The sequence below is a fragment of the Lagenorhynchus albirostris genome, chromosome 10, assembly GCF_949774975.1.
Source record: "Lagenorhynchus albirostris chromosome 10, mLagAlb1.1, whole genome shotgun sequence".
Classification (NCBI taxonomy): domain Eukaryota; kingdom Metazoa; phylum Chordata; class Mammalia; order Artiodactyla; family Delphinidae; genus Lagenorhynchus; species Lagenorhynchus albirostris.
Genome location: NC_083104.1, coordinates 3,894,608 through 3,914,304, shown reverse-complemented (window position 1 = coordinate 3,914,304; position 19,697 = coordinate 3,894,608). Strand labels below are relative to the sequence as shown.

The 19,697-nt window shown below is 50.7% G+C and overlaps 1 non-coding gene across 1 annotated transcript; it reads right to left on the bottom strand.

The window, feature by feature from the left end:
- Positions 1–19,498: 19,498 nt before the first annotated feature.
- Positions 19,499–19,605, bottom strand: LOC132528322 (U6 spliceosomal RNA). The gene has a single exon (XR_009543194.1). It is a non-coding gene; the product is annotated as a U6 spliceosomal RNA (small nuclear RNA).
- Positions 19,606–19,697: the final 92 nt, after the last annotated feature.

Below are 19,697 nucleotides of genomic sequence, written 5' to 3'. Positions count from 1 at the left end.
CAAACACTTAGCCCCTCTCCTACACGAGCACAAGGCCAGGTGCTGGGACTACTCCTGGGGTATTTTGGCCATTCTTGTGACCCATTTGCCTACATGTTTGCGTCCCTCACTTGTCCCCCAGCACCTTGGGGATTCTGGCACCTGCGGGCCTGGCACACAGTACGGAGCTGGAGAGAGGGGCACTGGTCGAAAGCAGATGGACCCAGAACGTGCCCTCAGAAGGCCACACACAGTCCAGGCAGGAACAGACACTCACATACAGGATGGCAGGGCTGCCATCCAGGGACAAGACAAGCCCAGATGTGGGGAGAGCACTTGGCTCACTGTAGGTACCAAATCAGTATTTTTAATTCCCCGCTCTTGGAAAACTCTTATTTTTTGTGACCCTGGTCAAAAACCTCTCCTGCAGGAAACTTTTCTTTCTCTCCACTCATAGTAGATGCTGCAAGCGCTCCACCCAGATCCCTGTCACCAGACGGTGCACCCACCTCCCAGCTGCTGTGTGTGTTGGCTGCTAACAGCTCTGGCTGCACCTTCTCCTGAGAATGGCTTTCAGCCAACAGGAGCCTCCTGGGGGTGTGCGGGGTGGCGTCTGGGATGTTACACTCTTCCCGTGGGATGGGGGAAAGTATTGTTCCCTCAAGTATTGTTCGTGCTCCAGAGCAACCTGTGGGGTCAGGCTGAGGCCAGACTTCTCCTGAAACCACCTCCCTGCTTGGTTTCTTCCCTGCCTCATCCGGCTTCCCTCCCTCCCTAACCAGGTACTCCTGAGCTTTCCCTAAATAAATGCTTGCACCAAGCGTCCCTAAGGCTTGGTCTAATCTAAGACAGTGTGTGTGTGTGTGTGTGTGTGTGTGTGTGTGTCTGTGTGTGTATTGATACTATATATCTATATCTGTATCTTTTTTTCTTTTGCTTAACGTTAGGTTTTTTTTTTATTACTTTTTAACATCTTTATTGGAGTATAATTGCTTTACAATGGTGTGTTAGTTTCTGCTGTGTAACAAAGTGAATCAGCTATACATATACATATATCCCCATAACCCCTCCCTCTTGCGTCTCCCTCCCACCCTCCCTATCCCACCCCTCTAGGTGGTCACAAAGCACCGAGCAGATCTCCCTGTGCTATGCGGCTGCTTCCCACCAGCTATCTGTTTTACATTTGGTAGTGTATATACGTCCCTGCCACTCTCTCACTTCGTGCCAGCTTCCCCTTCCCCCCCCATATCCTCAAGTCCATTCTCTATGTCTGCGTCTTTATTCCTGTCCTGCCCCTAGGTTCTTCAGAACCATTTTTTTTTTAGATTCCACATATATGTGTTAGCATACGGTATTTGTTTTTCTCTTTCTGACTTACTTCACCCTGTATGACAGACTCTAGGTCCATCCACCTCGCTACAAATAACTCAATTTCATTTCTTTTTATGGCTGAGTAATATTCCATTGTATATATGTGCAACAAAAAGAATATATCTATATCTATATTATGTGATGTAAGCCTCTTCCAGGCCTCTCAAACCCTGACTCCTGTTTCCCTTTTCACCAGCTCAACTTATATAACCATGTGAAAATAGCGGGGTCACAACAACACAGAAGAAACTTGATCTCTGAATCACTGCGTGGAGAAGGTGGTTTGGGACTTCACATGAGTTAAGAAACAAGCTTATATCATATTTGAGCCACTATGCATTTGGCGGTCTGTTGGATACAGCGGTAATGTTCTTGTAATTAATACATTTGGGTCGAGTCATTTGTAAGCCTGGTTGATGCTGCGGACCAGTGTGAGCCTCGTCGTAGTCAAGCTGGGGCTCCAGCTCTGCCACACTTTGCTTCCCTGGGATTCAGTTCCCTCGGCTGCAAAGGAAAAAGCACAAACCCTCCTCTGAGGGTGATCAGGAGCATTAAATGAGATCACTCCTAGCCGTGGGGCTTAGCCTGGCGCAAACTTGCCAGAGGCTTGATAAATGTTAGCTCCTTTCCCCAGAAGGTTCACAATGCCATCACCTTGAGGTTGGGGGCATGATTTCACACTGTGTGTTCTGGCCTAGGCTGGCCTCTCCTTGAGTGTGCTGGGTAGAGGGGCCTATGGCTAACGTGGCGTGATAGTTAACTTCATGTGTCAGCTTGGCTGGCCTTAGGGCGCCCAGATATTTGGTCAAACATTATCCTGGGTGTGTCTGTGCGGGTGTCTCTGGATGAGATTAACATCTGAATCAGTAGACTGAGTAAAGCAGCTTGCCTTTCCCAGTGTGGGTGGCCCTCACCCAAGCCACTGGAGGCCTGAATAGAATAAAAGGCTAAGTTAGAAAGAATCCGTTCTCTCTGGCAGTCTTTGAGCTGGGACACTGGTCTTCTCCAGCCTTAGGACTCGAACTGGAACTTACAACATTAGCTTTCCTTGGTCTAGACTTCTCAGTCTCCAAAATCACGTCAGCCAATTTCTTATAATAAATCTATCTATCTATATCCATCTATGTCAATATATCTGTATATCGATATATCAACATCTATCTGTCTGTATGTATGTATACACACACACACACACACACACACACACACACACACATCCTATTGGTTCACTGGAGAACCCTGACTCGTTCACATGGGGTTTTCAGCCAGCCTTCATTGCTGGAGCACGGCCACATCACACAATGTCACCCATATGTGCCTCTTCCCCTTCAGCCATCTCCAGGATCCCTGCCCCAGGGCAGGGCCCCTCACCCTCACTTGGACCATCACACACCCCTCATTGGTCTCCCTGCCTCTGATTTTGCCTCTCCAATCCATCCTCCCCAAGGGCCACAAGAATGAGGTCTCAAAAACCCACATCAGTCCATGTTATACTTGTACTAGAAAGCTTAATAGTTGCGCTTACAAGCCTCAATTTGCTCATCTGTAAAATGGGAAGGTTGACTAGATGAACTCGATGCCTCCTTCCAGCTATTTGTTTTCATGGTTTGGAAATGTGGTCCTTACTCCCTGGGCTGGACTGAAGGTTACTCTTCATCTGGCCCAACGGGTCTTCATTACTTTCTCTCCTATGAGTCACATGTGTAAACATTCTGCCCCATCCACACTGTTCTGCTCCTCTGACACCCAGGGCTCCTTACTGCCACTGGCCATTTGCCCACATTGCCCATGTCCTCCTACCAAGCCTGCTCTACCTCTTGTGAAAAATCTTTCCCATCCTTAAAGGCCCAGTTCAAATGCCACCATCTTCATGAAGCCTCCCTTGAATTTCAACAGGAGATGACAAGATTGCTCCCTCTTCTTAAGATCCCAACTAAATTGCATGGTGGAAGGGACTGTGATTTAATTGTCTGTGTGTCTTGCACTGAGCACAGTCCCGCACTTAGTAAGTACTTTTACAGTATCTGTTGCATCGATTCTATTTTACATCTACAATGTCAACATTTGTTTTCCATCTGTACCACCCACTTTATGTTTTGTTTCCTCTCTCCTTGTCTTGGACTAATCAAGAATTTTTTATTATTTCATTTCCCCCCTCCGTTAGATTATTAGTTATATATTCTTTGCTGATTAATTTAGTGGTCACCCTCAATATTATGACATGCATCTTTAGAAGAGTCCAATGTAAATTAGTACTTTTATCACATTACAGACCATGCTAGGACCTCACAGTATTTTACCTGGCCCGTTGTTTTCATGCATTTTAATGCTACATGTATTTTATTTTGTTTTGTTTTGTTTTTTGCAGTACGCGGGCCTCTCACTGTTGTGGCCTCTCCTGTTGCGGAGCACAGGCTCCGGACGCGCAGGCTCAGCGGCCATGGCTCACAGGCCCAGCCGCTCCGCGGCATGTGGGATCCTCCTGAACCGGGGCACGAACTTGTGTCCCCTGCATCGGCAGGCGGACTCTCAACCACTGCGCCACCAGGGAAGCCCCTGCTACATGTATTTTAAACCCCAGAAAACATTATAGCTTTTTTGTGCAGTCAAGTTCCATTCCAATTTACTCCAAATTTACCCTTCATTTCTTTCTGCATGTTCATATTTCCATCTGGGATTATTTACCTTCTGCTTGGAGAACTCCCTATAGAATTTCTCTTAGTGTGGTCTGTGGGTAACATCTCTCTCAGTTGTATGTGTCTTTATTTTGCCTCCTTTTGGAAGGATATTTTCTCTGTGTACAGAATTTTAGGTTGGTAGTTGATTTTTGTCAGTACTTTAAAGATGCCATCCATTGCCTTCCACCTTCCAATGTTTCTGTTAAGAAGTTAACTGTCGGGCTTCCCAGGTGGTGCAGTGGTTGAGAGTCCGCCTGCCGATGCAGGGGACACGGGTTCGTGCCCCGGTCCAGGAAGATCCCACATGCCGCAGAGCGGCTGGGCCCGTGAGCCATGGCTGCTGAGCCTGCGCGTCCGGAGCCTGTGCTCTGCAACAGGAGAGGCCACAACAGTGAGAGGCCCACGTACCGCAAAAAAAAAAAGAAGAAGAAGTTAACTGTCAGTCTGACGGATTTTACTTTGAAGGTAATGCGTCTTTTTTCCTCAGACTGCTTTTATGTCTTTTCTGCTTGTTTGTTTTTTGCCTTTGGATTTTTGCAATTTTACTCGTACAGGCTTAGGTGTTGTTTGCCTGACATTTATCCTGCTTTGGGTTTGTAGTATTTATTGGAACTATGGCTTGATGTCTTTTTATCAGTTTTGGAAAATTCTTGATCATTATCAGGACTTCTGCTTCTGTCCCATTATACTTCTCTTCCTCTTCTGCAACTCCAGTTCATGTACGTTAAACCTTTTCACTGTGTGCCGTACATCTCTTTGCTGTATTTTCCATCATTTTTGGTTTTTATATTGGAAATATTTTTCTACATATTTCTACTGACCTACCTTCCAATTCACAAATCCTCTCTTCAGAGGCACACAGTCATCTGTAAACCCACCCATTGAGTTCTTGATTTCAGTGATTGTGTTTTTCAGTTATTGAATTTCCAGTTGGTTATTTCTTATAGATTCCAATTCTCTGGTGAAATTCAGCATTTGTTACTTATTCTTGAACATATCAATCACAGTTGTTTTAACGTCCACAGCTGATGACACTAAAATCTGGGTCACCTTTGGGTCTATTTCTATTGGCTATTTTTTTTTCATTTTGGTTCCGCTTATTGGTGTGTCTGGTTTAAAACAATTTTTTAAAATTGAATGCCAGACACTGTGCATGAGAAATTGAAGATGATCTTCATGCTGTTAGCTTCCTCCAGAGAAGACTTGTCCTTTCCTGTGACATAGCTAGAGTTAGGGTATATTGCCTTAATTTCATCAGGGGCTCAGCTGATACAAGTCTGGGTCGCTATATTTGTAAGTCTTGGCCTACCTGTGGTTTCCCCTTACTCCTGTGCTAGAATCCCCTCCTCCCCTGCCATGGTCCCAAGGACAACCCTGGATGGTTCCTAGAGCTTCTCCTCTCTGATGGGCTCCAAACTGCAACTTTGTCTCCTAAGTGCTGTGAGACTGGAGAACACTTCAATTCTGCTTTCAGTAGCAAATGCCTGTGGGAAAAACTGGTAGCAAGGGTTGGGCTTACTTCTCTGTGCCTCCCTTCTCTCTAGGATCTTCAAGTCTTGGTGGCTTTGGTAGCCCTGAACTTCGAACTTTGTCTAGTCAACCCCAGGAAACTACTTAGAACTCATTCGGCTTCTCCACCTCCCCCCACTGTGCAGATGACCCAAGGGAGAATGTTGGGCTCATCTCAGTGAGCTGCCCTCTGTCTAGTATCTTGATCCCTCGAGTCCTGGATGCCTGTGCAGCCCTCTGATACAAGCTACATATGGAATGGAGCGATTAATATCTTCCCTTCTCATGGTTTTTGAAGAAGGGACAATGATTGGTTTAAACAAACAAACAGACAAACAAACAGAGCTTCCCTGATGGTGCAGTGCTTAAGAATCTGCCTGCCAATGGAGGGGACATGGGTTCGATCCCTGGCCTGAGATGATCCCACATGCCAGGGAGCAACTAAGCCCACGTGCCACAACTACTGAGCCCACATGCCACAGCTACTGAAACCCGCATGCCTAGAGCCCGTGCTCTGCAACAAGAGAAGCCACAACAATGAGAAGCCCGCGCACCACAACGAAGAGTAGCCCCCACACACTGCAACTAGAGAAAGCCCACACACAGCAACAAAGACCCAACACAGCCAAAAAATAAATAAGTAAATACATAAATTTATAAAACAAACAAACAAAAAACCTAACTGTGCAAATGTGACAGGGCAAACAGAGATGGTTTGGGGCAGTTCTGGCCACATCTCAAGTATGGAATCTGCTTATTTAAAGACATTTCTCTGGAGACATTTAGTCCAAGCCCATAGACAGTGACCTGGATTGAGGGTCAGGCAAGGAAGGCAGTTTCCTGGTCCCCCAATCTTAGGGTGTAAAACATCCCTGCAAATGTATCAAGATAGAGAAAATTATATATCCCAGGGCTCTGGAGTAGGGTCCTCTGTGGATTCAATGAAATCATCCTTTGATGAGCCCCCGTAGCCAGAGGAAGGGTGAGAGCATGCCCACCGACTCGTCTTCGGACAGGGATCAGGCTTTGGTTTTCCTGGGTAAGATGTGCTGGTTTGTGGTTGGAGCTGAGCTCCTGGTGCTGCGCATGCCTCCTCACCCTTCCCCACGCTGTGCTGGGCCTCTTCCCTGAGCATCTGAGGCTGGACTGGTTTTTTGTTTTTTGCTTTTTTTTGAATTTTAGAATTTTATTTATTTTTTTATACAGCAGGTTCTTTTTAGTTATCCATTTTATACATATTAGTGTATATATGTCAATCCCAATCTCCCAGTTCATCCCACCACCCACCACCTCCCGCCACTTCCCCTCTTGCTGTCCATACATTTATTCTCTTCATCTGTGTCTCAGTTTCTGCCCTGCAAACCGGTTCATCTGTACCATTTTTCTACGTTCCACATATATGCATTAATATACGATATTTGTTTTTCTCTTTCTGACTTACTTCACTCTGTATGACAGTCTCTAGATCCTGTGGTACCTATATACAATGGAATATTACTCAGCCATAAAAAGGAATGAAACTGTGTCATTTGTAGAGAAGTGGATGGACCTGGATTGGTATTTAAAGAATAGTTTTTGCCATGTGACTCAAAGGCTGGACTGCCTGGGGCTCCCACGGGTTTTTCCAGCCCAGACACTTGAAGTTGCTGTTTCTCCAGCGGAGCCGGGGTACGTTTCCCCCATGACCCCTCGGGGGGTAGAGTGAGAGGTAAGAAGTCGGCAGAAGCAGTCAAAGTGCTTTCTTCTGCCCTGGAATATCATGGGCCTCAGTCCTGGCTGGACCAGGCAGACAGCCTCAGACTGGAGGAAAGTACAACAGATGACCCCTCGGCTGTTCTTGCTCTGCCCCCACCTCACTGAGTGACCTTGGACAAGTCACTACCCATCACTCATCTGCTTTTCTCAATAGCTGCAGAATAGAGGGTTGGGCTGAGGTTCCTTCCAGGTCTAGGCCCCTGAGATGACATCCCTCGAATGCTCCAGACTCCAGACCTCCTTTCATCACAGCTGTACTGCAAGGTTGGGGGTTATGTGCCGCACTTCACAGATGAGTAAACTGAGACTCAGAGAGGTACAGTGACCCTGCCTGAGGTCATGCAGCAAATCAGCTGTTCTCTTAGGATGTAAGCTGTAAGAGCAAAGATTTTGTCCAAGTGGCTGATCTATGCCTGCACAAAGTGCAGTGCCTTGCACATAGTAGGTGCTCGGCAAGGATCCACTGAGTGGAGCTGGGATTTGAACCTAGGCCTGGGTGACTCAGAAGCTTATGCTTTTTCCAGTGCCCAATGCTGCGTCTTGGCAGTCCATCTGGAAATATTTGGATTATTTTCTCGGAAGGGGAAGAACATATAAAAATGTAGGATGCCAATTTTTTGATGGCAGCAATCAGGGAAGGAGTGAAAGAAAAGCTCAGGACGATGGGGAGCCCAGCCCTAGACTCAGGGCTTAGAAAGAGAAGCAAGGCCCAGAGAGGCCTTGGACAGGCGCTCGGAGCCCTGCTGGGGCTCTGCAGTAATTGCAGAGCAATTGTTAGGGCGTGACTCCACGCAAACTCCCCGGAGGGCTGGCTGGCTCGGGCATGATTACCTTCACACACACGGTTCTCTGAATTTTGTGGTCTCAGCCCCTTTTGGTAAAACAATTTGGGAGCATGTACCCCCTAAATATGTACATAGTATAAATTAAATACATGTACCATGCTCAATCCATGTATTAAATACCAGTAAAGCTTACTTTCTTTATATTTTCAACGATAAAGAGAAAGATAAGTAGTAATAGTTCCTTCCTGCAGCCAGTGGTTTGCTCAGCCCCCCCGCTTCACCGGATCAGATTGTGCCGGCCCCTCACCAAAGATTGGCTGGTTCCCAGGAAGTGCAGGCAGAGTCTGGGGTCACGAATGTTCTAGGGCACCAGCCCTGAGCACCTGGACCCAAACCTTCTCTCCTTCTCCCCAGAGAGCCCTAGCCTGCGGCCTGGAGGCCTGGGTGCGGCCTGGGTGCCATCCCTTGGTGAGTGACCTTGGCTGAGTTCTGCCCCGACTTGTTCTCCGTGGCAGGGCTTACAGTCCTCATTCTGCTGGTCCTGCTTCCCTGACAGGCCCCCCTGCAGCGACTGTCGTGGACTCGGGATACCTCTCCCATTTCCGTCGTCTTAACGGAACTAGTAACAGTAGCTAACACTTACACAGACCCCGTATAAGCCAGGCACTAAATGCGTTACACAAATTAACTCATCAACCCTCACAACAGCCTCATCAGGGAGGTGTGATTACTATCGCCATGCCCATTTTACTGATAAGAAAACTGAGGTAAGGTTCAGAAACTCACCAGAGGCCACGCAGTTTGGAGGTGGATCTGAAACCAGGCACCTGTTTCCAGAGCCTTCTGGGTCCTAAACCACTCTTCCACACCACCTCCCGTTACTGCTTCTCCCGCCCTCATCATGCATTCATTTCTCCCACACTATTGCTCCTCTTCCCTTTTCTCCTCCTCTGCTTACAACGTCCCATTACTACTACCTTCCTCCTCTCGTCCTGTTACATTGCAAGGTTATTCATTTGCTGCCATTCTTATTACTACTTCCTTGCATCACTCCCCAAATATTGCCCTGCTGTTTGCACAACTTCGCTTTCTCCTCTCCCCGCCGCCCCAGGTATAATGGCCTCTCCTATTTTAACCCTCCCATTCCTACTACAGTTCCTCCTGTTCAGGCTGCTACTGTTTTTCTTGTCACTATCCTTAATGTTACCTCTCCAAGCATCACTCATCTTCCTATTACCACTACTTCTCTGATCACTCCTCCTGGCAAATGACTTCCTCCGCGAGTCTTCCTCATCCCTCTTACTTTTTCTTTCTTCTCTTTCAGTTAATAGGATTTCTTCTATTACTCTTCCTCCTCTTCTTTCCTCTGACATTTTTTCCCTTCTGCGGGTTTCAGAAATGCTTGCAAATGCTTTGACATTCCTCCCACAAGAGGGGGAGTCTGTGCCTGGAATTCGGAAGGCTTGTGACTGCTTCGAGGATTAGCAGGAAGTGATGCTCGTGACTCCTGACGCAGGGTCATGAAAGTGGAGCGGCTTCCACCTGTCCTGCTGGTACACCTGCTCTGGACCTCTGAGCCCCATGTGAGAAGTTCAGCTGCCCTGAGGCCGCCATGCTGTGAGGAATCCCAGGCCACAGGGAGTCATTCCAGCTCGGGCACCAGCAAGGCAAGAAGCCTCCAGATGATTCCAGCCCCCAGCCTTCCCAGCGGAGGCCCAGATATCATGGAGCTGAGACATTCCATCCGCCCTGCCCAAGTTCCTGACCCGTAGAACTCACAACCATAATAACATGGTTGCTTTATGCCACTTAAGTTTAGAGCGGCCTTCTATGCAGCAGTAGGTAACTGGAACACTGTCCCCTCACTCACATGGCCCATCGTCTCGTATCACTCCTCTTCCTCTCCCGCCACTGGAGGGGTACCAGGCCGCTGTCCTGCCTTCCTAACTGACCTTTTCTGTCACAGCCTCCTGACCTGGGCGCTGGCACCTTTGCCTGTCCCATCAGTGATCCCAGCCCCGTCGTCCTCCGAGCAGCGGGCATCCTGACTATGAGGCCATCAGTCTGGATGCAGACAGCAGTGATTCACAGTTCTGCTGCGGGGGGAGACTCACGTCCTGGTCAAAAGCTCACGGCCATTAAGACAAGTTGTGGAGTCAGCACTCTGCAAACGCGGGCCTGCGTACTGATATGCCCGTCCCTCGCCCCAATCCCCTGGGCCTGCTCCCTACTTACTGAAGTGATTAATAATTCAAGATTAATATGGGGCTGGGATGTGACCCGTCTGAGGGTCTTAGCACAAATAGGCAACAGTTATATCAGATAGACTGTGTGGGCAGCGCTGTCTGGGGGTGCTTGGAGCTGGGCAGATATGGGTTTGAATGCCAGTTCTGCCAACTCCTGGCTGTGTGACCTTGGAAAAGACACTTAAGCTCTCTGGGCCACATTGCCCTCCTTTGTAAAATGGGCTTGCAGATGTATCGGGGATCTAAGATCACATAAGAGCCCACCCTTACCTTACAGAAGGGGTACTTCTGAAGGCCAAAGTTTAGGTGGCTTCCTTGACAGGATCAAGATGCCTGGGTTCCACCATTGGACTCCCTTTTGGAATACAAGCACCTGGCTCCAGCTTTCCTGGATCCTGTTAGGACATTATGATGGTCCCTAGTTTGCAGGTGGGGAATCTAAGGCTCAAAGAGATAAAGTCGTTTGCCCAAGGAAACCTGGCTCAAAACAGACTAACCCAAGATGCAAGCAGAGGCCAGTTGTTTTCCTCCCAGCACTCATGCGTGGTAGCGTGCTCTACACTGACCCCCCACGTTCATATTTCACTCTGCTGTTGACTAGCAAGACCCTCTCCCTCCCACAGCAGGAGGTGGGAGGGAGGGCATCCAGGCAAACAGGCTTACTTGATTGGGCAGCGGGGAGGCAGCATTTCCTGAGGTACAAATGCTTTTTCATATTGTCATAAAATTTAATTTATTTAAAAACTTTACATTTTAGATGGGTAATGCATCTCCAGGGTTCAAAATTTCAAGAGGCACAAAAGAGGATTCAATGAAAATCGAGTCTCTCCCACCTGCCCCCAGCCACCTGACTCCCCTTGCCAAGGGCATCGGTGTGTCCACTGGAGATAATTTTCCACACACTAGAGGAAATATGAAGGTAGAGCCTACTCCCCTTTGTTCTGCGCATATTATAAACACGTACTTCACTTTGCCCTCTTCCAAAGAGTACCTTCCTCCTTTTTTTATAGCTGTGTAGTACTCCTTTGTCTGGATGGCTCACACACCTCCCCTCCATCCCATTCTAATGGAAGAAGCAAATCTGACTTGCAAGGATAGGACCCACTGTGCCCCTTCCCTGCCTGTTCTTCCTCAGAGCCTCTGAGACCTGGTGAGCTCAGTGGCTGCCGTGCTGATGGAGGGGAACTGTGATGGGGTTCAGTGGACAAAGCTTGCAGACAGACACACCTCCTCACCACCAGCCTCCAGCCTTTGCTGGCTCCACGGACAGGCCCTGCCCTCTCTGAGCCCCCTGTGCCTCCTCCACAAGATGCAACTGGAACACCCCACTCTCAGGGCAGGGGTGAGGGCTCCTGTGGAAGGTCCTTTGCCTCGTACAGGCCTGAGGCCTGGGAGCACTCCCTCACTAATTGATTCACCCATTCATTCATTTACTCAGTCATTTATTTACATATTCCTTCACCCATTTATTCACTCATTAATTTACATAAATCATACATCAATTCACTAACTCATTCATTCAGTCAGTCACTCAGTTATTCATTCATTCATTCCGTCACCATTTTCTCACTCATCCGTACACCTGCTTATTCAACTCATTCATTCACTCATTCATTCCCTCACATATTCACCCATTTATTTAATCATTCATTGTTTCGCTCGTTCACTAACTAATTCGTGGTAATTAGCGTTATTGGGACGTGCTGTGGGCTGGGCAGTGGGAGGCTCGCCGGGCGAGCCGGCTCAAGCAGCTGCAGGTACCCCACGGTCTCGCTCCGCGCCGCCCCCGCCCGCGCCCGCCGCCCCGCCCCCGCGCCCGGGAAAGCGCGCGCTCTCCGGCAGCGTCTGCTCAGCCGCGGGCTCCGGAGCTGAGCCGAGCGCCTGGCGGCCGCCCGGACCCCACGACCCTCGGCAGCCGCCCATGCCCGCCGCGCCCTGGGCCCGCGGCCCTCCCCAGCGCTGCGCTGCGCCGCCGGGCCCGGCGGGGGCGGGGCCGGGGCCGGGGCCGGGGCTGGGCTGGCGAGGCCGGGCCGGGCCGCAGGGCGGCCGCGGGGATGCGGGGCTGGCGGAGGAACCTCGCGCTCTGCCTGCAGCGGCTGCCGGACGAAGGTAGGACGCGGCCGCCGCCCAGGCCGGTTAGCACCGGCGCGGCGAGGCAGGGGGCGCGGAGGGCGGGCCCAGCGCGGGGCTGACCGCGGGCGTCCGCTGAGGGTCCCGCGTGAGGCGAGGGGGCGGGCGTCCGCCTGCCTCCGAGGCGCGGGAGGGGAGCGCCTTAAGCTGGGAGCTCGAAGGGTCACCGCAGGAAATGCGGTGCGGAGCGCATCCAGGCCGGGGGAAGCCGGCAAGGGGGCTGCACGAGGCGCGCGGAGGTGGGACCCGGGCAGTGCGACCGCGCGGGGCTGCGGCGAAGGCTCTGGACGCTCCAGGACGGGCGCGCGGGTCCGGTTCCTGGAACGGCCGGGGCCGGCTCGGCGACCCCGTGCCTCCTCGCCCCCCGAGAGTTCGCCGGCGCTTCGAGTGTGCGGGCGCTCACGGCGAGGGCCTTGGGATCCCGAGGCTGCAGTCGCTGGGACCCAACTTTCCTTCGCACGCCCTGCAGCAACCCCGCCCCGACCCCGGAGTCTGCAGTTGCTCAAAGTTGCAAAGAGGCCAGAGGCGGGAGCGGGTGCGGGGCGGGCGAGGACCCGGCCGCACTGCCCCCTGCGCGGCCTGGCCCTGCAGCAGCGCTGCGGCGCAGCCCCCTCCGCCCGGCCGCCTCCGGGGCTGCTCCACTGCTTACCTGTCGTCTGAGCCGCTGGCCGCGGAGGGAGGAAGAAGGACCCGCGCCCAGGTCCTGCCACCGCTGAGGGAAGTTCGGCTTCGGTGCTGATTGAGAATTGCCAGCACCGCGTCGGGGGCAGAGTGAGGTGGGGATGGCAGCTGCCCACCCTCTGCTCACTTAGTGGGCACGATGGCGGACTTACAGGCAGTGGGCACTGTAAGTACCCAGGCCCTCACTTCCGCCTGTGTCTTTAACCTTCAGTTCTACGCCTCAGGAGGGCGCTATTCTTTCCACCTTACAGGTGAGGGCACTGAGCTTCAGAAAGAATGCCTCTTGAGCAAGGTCACACAGGCAGTAGGCGGTAAAGCTGGGAGGTGAACCTAAGTCTATGTTACCGGCAAGATTTTGGTAGTGCCAGTCCCCCGCCTTCCCATCTGCCCCCCGAGCTGGGCCTGGCTCAGTGCATGGGAAAGGATCCATTTACAAACGAGGCCAGAAGCTCCTGTTTAGGGCATGGGGGGAAGGGAGGAGGAGGACAGCGAGAGCGGGTGCCTGCCCCTCCTGTCCTGTTCGCAAGGCTAAGTCAGGTGTGTAACTCCTGCACAGGGGGTGCCCAAGTTTCCTTCCTTTCCGGTGAGTGAGGAGGCAGATGGATAGGGCTGCCAGTCAAGGAATGGAGTAAATTAAGAAGGAAATCTTGGGCTTCCCTGGTGGCGCAGTGGTTGAGAGTCTGCCTGCCGTTGCAGGGGACACGGGTTCGTGCCGCGGTCCGGGAAGATCCCACATGCCGCGGAGCGGCTAGGCCCCTGAGCCATGGCCGCTGAGCCTGCGCGTCCGGAGCCTGTGCTCCGCAGCGGGAGAGGCCACAGCAGTGAGAGGCCCGCGTACCGCAAAAAAAAAAAAAAGCAGAGCCAGGTGCCCATCACCAAACTTCAGAAAATGCGGCAATCAGCCACAGGCGTGCTCTATGGTCTTGGACAAGTCATTCCCTCTCTCCGAGGTTCACTTTCTGTGTCTGTAAGGGAAGGGCCTAGGGAGGATGAAATGAAGTCTTGGCCGGGGCACAGCGCACAGCCCAGAGCAGGCTCAGAAGTGGGGGCTGTGATGTCCCGAGAGGGAGGTTGTTGCTCTCTTGCTTCTGATCCCCACTCCCCATGTGTGTGTGGCATGGGTGGTGCATGTGGGTGGTGTGTGTGTGTGGTGTGCGTGCCGGCACGTGGGTGGCATGTTTGAGATTCATGTGGGTGTGCACGAGGCTCAAGGGTGACACGTATAAGGTGTGTGGGTCTTGTGATGCCTGCAGCCCTTTTGCCTGCCACTGGCCACATTCTTGAGAGGAGGCCACTTCTCCCTCCCTCAGTGCCATGAGGTACCCAGCATTTGCGTTTTCCTTGGAAAATCTTACTTGAGGTTGATCTTTGACCTCAGCACTAAATCAGAGGGTGGCTGGTGCATCCACCCGTGCCAGTAGGGAATTACTTTTTTAAACAGACAAAATCCCCAGCTTTCTCTGGGCCATGGGAAAATTGTATCCCATGGGCTGGGTCTCACATGAGAAACTCTGAGATGTAGATGTGGGTCCAGCTGGATGAGAGGCTTGTGGTGGGAGGTCATCCAAGCTTGAGTGTGACAGAGAGAGATGCAGAGATAGGGGCACAGGCCTGACATCCTCAGAGGAGAGCTTCGGCCAGCAGGACATTTTGAACAAGACCAGCTTCTCTGATTATCATGTGGTGTAATTTAAGGCCCTGGGGAAAGAAGAGTGGACTTGGAGACCAGATTTATGTTCCCAGCTGAGCCCCTCTGCTAGCTAGCTGTGTGACCTTGGGCACACTACTTAATTCTTCTGAGCTTCAGGTTTTTTCATCCATAAAGTGGGAAAGGTAACCTTGCAGGTGGTCTTGAAGAGTCAATGTTAACAGGGACTAGCACGTAGTAGGTGCTCAAGAAATACTAATCCTGCTCTTCCTTTCTGGATCTTTACATCCACTTCAGAAGTGATCTGGTGTACTGGTCATTGGAGAACTCAGGACTCGGTGCGTTTCTGGATTCTGAATGATCAGCTTAAGGCTCCCCACTCCTGGAGTTTGGGGGGTCCAATCTGGGTTGTGCCTACCATGTGGCTACTTGAATCCATCTCCCAGCCTTGCCCAGTGAGGTTGGCCAAAAGTGTGGTTGTGCTCAGCACACACTTACACAGCATATGTGTTTGGATCACTGCACAGTTTTTAGGACCTTACGTAGTAGTCATGTCCCTTGAAGAGAAACACATGCAGCCACGGGGATTGGGGAACTCTGTGATTCTAGCTTCATGATGCTTTTGAGTGTGTGTGTGTGTGTGTGTGTGAGAGAGAGAGAGAGAGAGAGAGACTTGTGTTCTAATGAACCTCCACCTTGAGGCTTTTGGCCCTGTAGACAGCGACACCTTCTCTTCTATTCACTACAGTAAATGCTTCTAGAGGGCTCCCTCCCCCTCCCCCAGGCTCTTCCTGGTCTCTTTGTGGGATCAGAAAAATAAAACCCAGTCCTCAGCTTCAAGTTGCTCCCAGTCCCTCAGAACACAAAAGTTCAAGGTGCCCAGTGCCTGGGGAACGTGAAGTTGAAAGCAGCAGCCAGTTCTTGTCAGGGAGGCCACTCAGGGGAGGAGAGCGCCGTGACCCAGTAGAGAAGGTCAGCTCTCCACCGGCAGGTTCTTCCCGTGGTGTGGCCTGATTAATTTTCCTCCTTATGCCAGTCCTTTCTGCTCTCTAATGGACTCTTGGAATGTTAGCCAGGAGGCTTAATAGAAGTCATCACGTCCAGCTCTCTTATTAGAGAGAGGGGGAAATATAGAAGCAGTCAGGAAGAAATGACTTTTTATTCATTCAACAAATATTTATTGGGTCCTGTTCTGGGGGCTGGGGATACAGCCATGAACAAAACAAAGACCCTGCCGTAACAGACTGTACGTTTTAATGGTGGAGACAGAACAAGTAAACAAGTAAATAGGAGTGGGATCGTTTCAGAGTCAGCAGTGTAATGAAGATGACACAGGAACATAAGGTGATGTGGTGGAGAGTCCCAGGGGAGGGGACTTCTTCAGGTAGGGTGGCCAAGGGGATCAGGGGAGGCCTCTCTGAGAAGGTAACTTTTGAGCCAAGACTGAAGAACAAGAAAGCTCAGCCATGCCAAGAGCAGAAGGAAGAGCTGCGTAGGCAGAGGGAACAGCAAGTACCACGAAGAGCCCTGGTCTGCAGGGGATAATGTGGGGAGGGCCGGTGTGACCTGTTGGAGGAAGAGAAAGAAGGAGTGAGGGAGGAGAGTGATGAGCGAGGAGGCTGGAAGAGCCAGATCATGAAAGGCCAGCTCACCACAGGGGAGGAGCGTGGATTTTATTCTGTGATGGGAGCCATCGGAAAGTCTTGACCAAGGACTTGGGCTGGATCCGAAGATGAGCAAGGTTTTGAGTGATGGAGATGGCAGTGGGGAGAGGCATGCCCGGCAGGGGAATGGCCTGCATGCGTAAAGGGGCGGAGGTGGGAAAGCTGTAGGAGCTGTGGCTGCCGGGTGCGCAGGAACCAAAGGCATTGAATACCTTTGGGGAACTGTCCAGGGTTCTGACAGGCACATTCAGCGGCTCTGCAATTAGGGACTTTTAGAGGATCGTGTGTGTGTGTGTGTGTGTGTGTGTGTGTGTGTGTGTGTGTGTGTGTCCCAGTCCCTGTGGTATCCAGCTAGCTGATGTGGCCCTTTGCCTGTTACCTAGGAGACAGCGGGAAGAAGATGGGGTGGGATCTGATTGGCTATTTACTCCCGCTGCTCATCTCTGTCAGAACTGCAGGCAGAGGTTACACATGGTCCATGCTGGCATGCCAAGTGCTGGCAGGGGAGCTGCGAACGTTTGCTGCCCCAAGTCCTCCGTGTGTGTGTGTGTGTGTGTGTCTGTGTGTGTCTGTGTGGTGTGTGTGTGTCTGCCAGTATATATATGTGCACGTCTAGAACAAAGCGGCGGCATCTGGAGCTAATGCGCTTCCTGCTGTGAAACATCTGCTCATTGCCTTAAATCAGGTAGTGGGGGCCCAGATAAATTTAAGAAGAACCAGCCAGACTTGGGAAAGGATCTTTTGTTTGGTTTTAACAACTGCAGTGTCAACACTGAAGCCGATTTTAAACATTTCCCTGTACCTTCAAAAATGCACGTAAAGCTTTGAGTGGCGGAAGTTATGTCCCGTGACACAGACTATGATGTCAGTGTGCAGAATCGCCTCCTTCCCCTGGCGCAGCCAAGAAGAATGGTATAAGATTGTAGGGTTTCTCTCCTCTCCTCTTTTAAAACAATAGTATCTCTTTTTCTTTTACTTTGTGGGCAAAAGGACAAGGAATCTACCCTTTAGTTTTGCTTAGAAAGGGGATGGGGAGACAAAAAACCAAAACCCCATCAAAGTGTTTACTTTGCAGTTGACTTTCTAAAGCAGCAGCCCAGGTAGACTTGGGGGGAAAAAAACACAACAACGACAGCAAACAGCTCCAGGGCTGCAGGAGATTTATCATTATCTGTCTCTCTCCTCCCACCCCTGCTTCCCACTTTGCAGGGCTTGGCAGGTGATGCAGCTTGTGAGGAAGGAAATGGGGATTTCCCTGCTCTCACTCTTGGCTTCTCTGTCCTGGGCTCAAGTTTGAATGTGCCACGTACGATGAACCTTCTCTGCCTTTTCCTTGTCATCCTATTACTTTTTTCCAACGGGAAAAAACCATGCAATGCCTTCCACCCATATCCCTATTTCCCATGCCTCCCTTACCACTGGTCAGAAGTGTTTTATCTGAAACATGCATCTGGGGGTGGTTTACACCTGCTTACCCATTACCCATTATGCTCCATTACCTAGAGTAGGGGTCTCACACTTAAGTGCTTAAAGGGGCAAGGCAAGTGACCCAAAAGATGAAGGAGGCCGCAGGGCCTTTGTACTCGATGTTCCTTTTTCTGGGTTGATCTTTCATCTTATATGGGCATGGTTCACTCACTACATTTAGATCTGCACAACTGTCTCCTCCTCACAGAGGCCTTCCCAGCCATCCCATCTAAAATTGCACCCTTTAGTCCTGTAACTTTCTTTTCCTTCCCAGCTCTTTGTACTGCCTGACCTTATGTCATGTTTTTGTTTATTGCCTTTCTCTCCCACCAATATGTAAGTACCATGAGGGCTATGACTATGCCTGTCTTATTCTTCATTGTATCCTCAGGAACTAGCACATTGCCTGACACGTAGTAGTTGCTGAATAAATATTTGTGGGCAAAGGGAGTGAAATGGGCCTGGGGGACAAAGTTGAACCAGAGAGTTAGACTTTATAGGAGCCCTGGCTCAGCCCACCAGATCTTCTGATTTTTTTCTAGAGAAACTAAAAAACCAGAGTTTGACGTACTACCTCCCAACTTTAAAATGCTGAACACCAATGCAAACGCACTCTGAGGGGTCCAACGACACTCGCTTTGAAGCTGGAGACCTCTGATATTCAAAGCCCTCTGGGATCTGGCTGCAGTAACCTTTCTTTCCTCCTTAATTGTGCACAGACCTTGCTCTGCCCCGGACCTCTGAGCCTTTGCTCAGGCTGCTGCCTCTGCCTGGAGTGCCTCTCCCCTACCGTCTCCTTCACCCAGCAAATTATCGTTTCCTCTAGTTCCGATCTGAGACCAGGCCAAGGTGCAGCTTCCTGTTGCCCCCTCCCCCTGTCTCCCACCATGTTTTTGTCCTGGCCCCTCTCCTGTTGGAGGATAACTGTGTGTTTGTTCATCTGTCCCCTCCGCTAGATTCAGAGCTCCATGGGGCAGAAACCCCATCCCATCCATCTGTGGGTCTGCAGTATCCAGCCCAGGGACGCCAACCTGGGAGCAGGCCAGCACAGGCCTGAGTGTGGAGGCGGCAGCGACCCCGCTCACGGGGAGCTGCATTTGTACGGCAGTTTATGCTTTGCAAAGCATCCTTATTTGTATTATTTAAGTAATAATCCATTCAGTTGGCAGACACTTTTTGAGCACCTATTGTATGCCAGACATGAGCACACAGTACTGAAGGCCAAGAAGGCCTCTCATCTCACAGAGCCTACAGATGTGGGGCTGGGCCCTGTGGGCCGCTGCCTCTTGCTGTGCTTCCCAAACACCAGCGGCTTGGATGTGCCCACTCTTCTTCCTTTGGCTGGTCTGCCTCAGTTTACACTCCAGGGACTCAGTCCTCTGCAGTCCTTGGCTTGAATGGCTCCTCAGAGTGCATGCCACTGAGGGCTAGGTGGTCCACGGCCTTCTCTGAAATCAGGAGATGGCAATAAAGGGCAGGCACAGGAGTTCAGATAACCCCCAGGCTCCATTCCGGAAAATTAGCTAACTTTTCCATGTGCTGAGTTCAGAGCATTCTGAGGAAATATTTGTTCCTTTTTTTTTAAAAAAATATGGAACACTTCACGAATTTGTGTGTCATCCTTGTGCAGGGGCCATGCTAATCTTCTCTGTATCGTTCCAATTTTAGTATACGTGCTGCCGAAGCGAGCACTGTTTGTTCGTTTTTAAAGTTTATTCTTTCATTCCGCAAACTATTATTAAGTCCCTACTCTGTGCCGTGTCATTCTCTTATACCGTTTCATT